The sequence below is a fragment of the Petromyzon marinus genome, chromosome 39 (assembly GCF_048934315.1).
Source record: "Petromyzon marinus isolate PM22_M1 ecotype Great Lakes invasive population chromosome 39, UKy_Petmar_22M1.pri1.0, whole genome shotgun sequence".
Classification (NCBI taxonomy): domain Eukaryota; kingdom Metazoa; phylum Chordata; class Hyperoartia; order Petromyzontiformes; family Petromyzontidae; genus Petromyzon; species Petromyzon marinus.
The window spans coordinates 16,352,817-16,356,101 of record NC_133705.1 but is presented as its reverse complement, the minus strand read 5'-3'; the positions used below and the strand labels follow the sequence as shown (position 1 = coordinate 16,356,101).

At 50.8% G+C, this 3,285-nt stretch overlaps 1 non-coding gene across 1 annotated transcript; it reads left to right on the top strand.

Annotated features, from left to right (window-relative positions):
• Window positions 1–2,631: 2,631 nt before the first annotated feature.
• On the top strand, window positions 2,632–2,738 carry LOC116950586 (U6 spliceosomal RNA). The gene has a single exon (XR_004404046.1). It is a non-coding gene; the product is annotated as a U6 spliceosomal RNA (small nuclear RNA).
• Window positions 2,739–3,285: the final 547 nt, after the last annotated feature.

Below are 3,285 nucleotides of genomic sequence, written 5' to 3'. Positions count from 1 at the left end.
GTGATAAGCCACTTCGTTGAGGTATCGCTATTGTGGCCAGGTCTGAAAAAGAGCTCTACATTGGGGAAGTAAAAGAATGTAAATATTTTAGTTTAGAAGGTGATTATTTTTGCTGTCTTTGACATTCCTACTCGAAGACACTGGTGGTGCATCAGCCATTATCCGCGTCAGGACATCAACAGCAGGCCCACGATGTGCAACATCTCCTTCACGAACGGAGCATTAAAGAGACGAAGCCACGGCGTTAGTGCGACTGTGGCCATGCAACCGAAGCTAGAGACCATTTCGTCATCCCATAGAGACACACACAAAGATATAGAGATATGTGGACACTCAAAGAGATATGTAAAGTTGCATTAAATAAAAGCCGTAGAAGTGAAACAATGGCCATGTAACCCAAACTCTAAACGATACAATTATCCCATATAAACACAAAGATAAACACAGACTCATAAAGAGACACAGAGACCTGTAGAGCTACACAGAGTTACATGTTATTCGAACGCGAATAGAACTATGCACTTTAAATTTCATTTGAAAACTAATTTATTTAGATTTGCTTTTTGTGTTTAGTTTGTTGTCCTTCCACCGTACCTATAATGAGCACAGTTGGCTACGTACGGTGCGAAAGAAGTTCAACATACATCCATTCATTAAAAATGAGACACAGGAGTGCGATAGTGGACATGCAACTTGGACCAAATAGTAAACCCACTGTAGTCTGTGCTCTTTGCACGCAGGAGGAGTAACAGCGAAACGACGCGAACTTTCCCTCTCTCTCTCTATCTGCCGAGGCCCTCTCGGCCTGACACGTGGTCCATGTGGCACGTGCACGCGGACCACGTGTCAATTGCGGCTCCATCTCCCTGGTGGTGGTCGTGCTCTCGGGACGCATTCCATTCCCCGCCCTGGAGTCACCCGAATATCACCGGCGCACCATCGCAGAAGCTGGAGATGTTATTGTGGAACTTGTCTCATTGTGCCATCTACAGTCGACGTATTTAGAAGTTACTCGGTCAGAAAATAAAACAATTGCTATCGGCCCTCGTAAATTTCCATCTCTTGAATCCGGATGTGAACTCCATGTTCAGATCTGATGCGGAGTTTAACCACCATGAAACTTGACGTTGGCCGGGTGGCTCAGATGTCAATGCGCTATCCTGTCACTGTTGACGCCCTGGGTTCGGGTCCAGGTTAAGGCCGCCCATGATTAGACCGGGTTCTCAATTCTTGAGAGATGACGGATGTATGTTGAACTTCTTTTGCACCGCACATAGCCAACCGTGCTAATGGGAGGTGCGGGGGAAGGACAACAAACCAAACACAAAAAGCAGTCATAAAGAAATGAGTTTTCAATCTAAAATCCTCTAAGCCCTGCAGGCAGCAAAATGATTGCACAAACATACATCCCGATCACTTGAGCTTTGGTTCTGAACTAAATGTGGCCAAGTTCACAGCTCTGAGAATGAGGGTTTGACTGCCGAGTGACAACGACTACTCTCATAGGCAGGGTGGGAGGGAAAGTGCTGCCCCCTACTCTGTGGACCATCTGCCACTTCAAGAGATGTCAGAGGTAGCTTTGTGATATCCACTTCCGTGGGCCGTTCTGTGACATGCGGGCGGGCGGGGGGTGGGGGGTGGTCGCACTGCCCCGTCAGGGTTCTCATTGGAACGTTCGTCTCGCGACGTGACGCTGATAGCGCAATCGCGATTAAATGGGAGAAATATGAAACAAATAAGAACTTTGAAGAGTAGCACACAGTTACAAATGGATAAACTGCATGCTTTTCATTGTGCCAATCTGTTATGATTAGACAATTAAATTATTCAGACGGCCATCGATTAGAAGAGGCCGACCAATTGACTCAGGTGTATAGAGGCCGAGCGCCAGGTAGGTGGACGGGTGGACAGTCAAGCAGAGAGACAGATAGACAAACAGACAGGTAGCCACGCGTGCACACAGACATTCACGTGGGCATTCAGACAGTCGGAAGGACAAAGACATACAGACAGGCACATGGGCAGAAAGACAGACAGTCAAGCAGACAGACAGGCAGGCAGGGAAGCAGACAGACAGGGAATCAGACAGACAGGCAGGGAATCAGACAGACAGGCAGGCATGCATGGACAAACAGACAAACAAACGGACACACGAGGCACACAGATGCACGTGCAGGCATTCGGACAAACAGACAGCCGGACTGTAACAAAGGCGGACACACACACAGAGGGGACAAACAAGCTCACGCGCATTCCTCCTCCTAAACCCTCTCGTAAATAAACACGGGGACGGCGGTTTACTCGTGCGCGGAGGACTAAAGAGGTGGACGTTGCCGACGTGGCTCTCGGGGGGGGGGGGGGGTGGCAGTGACCCAGGTAGAGAGGGGGGGACCCCTCGGCACGCGCTGTTGTTCCGGCGCCAGCGGGCAGCCGGGGGGAAGGGTGGGGGGCGAGGCACCCCCTGGCCCCGCGCTAGTTGCGCTACTGAGCGTAGTAGGCACGTTCACTGGGCCAGGCCCCCCATCCTAAAGAGGGATAAATAAGTAAAATCGTGGCCCGAGGTGAGGGAGTGAAGTGGGAGGGGAGAGACAAAAAAGAAAGGGGAGAGAGTGGAGTGAGAGGGGAGAGAGCGTACTTGCTCCGGCAGTACATAAACTAAAATTGGAACGATACGGAGAAGATTAGCATGGCCCCTGCGCAAGGATGACACGCAGATTCGTGAGAGAGAGCGGAGTGAGAGGAGAGAGAGCGGAGTGAGAGGAGAGAGCGCGGAGTGAGAGGAGAAAGAGCGGAGTGAGAGGGGAGAGAGCGGAGTGAGAGGAGAGAGAGCGGAGTGAGAGGGGAGAGAGCGGAGTGAGAGGGGAGAGAGCGGAGTGAGAGGAGAGAGAGCGGAGTGAGAGGAGAGAGAGCGGAGTGAGAGAAGAGAGAGCGGAGTGAGAGGAGAGAGAGCGGAGTGAGAGGAGAGAGAGCGGAGTGAGAGGGGAGAGAGTCGGATACCTTTTTTTTACTTTTAAACCACTTTTATTGCTGCCAGCAGCAACAGCACTGTAGCCGATTTCGATACGAAACAAAGTCGCCAGCGACAAATAACCAAACACACAAAAACACCGCGCGCTGCGGCACGTGGCGCTGCACGTGCCACGCACGACACAAAAACGCCCGAGAGAGAGGAGCGAGAGAGGAGAGAGTGGAGAAAGAGGGGAGAGAGAGGATAAATAAATAACAACATTTACATAGAAAACAGGGGAAACATAGACATAGAGTAGGGAGAGAGGGGGTAGAGAG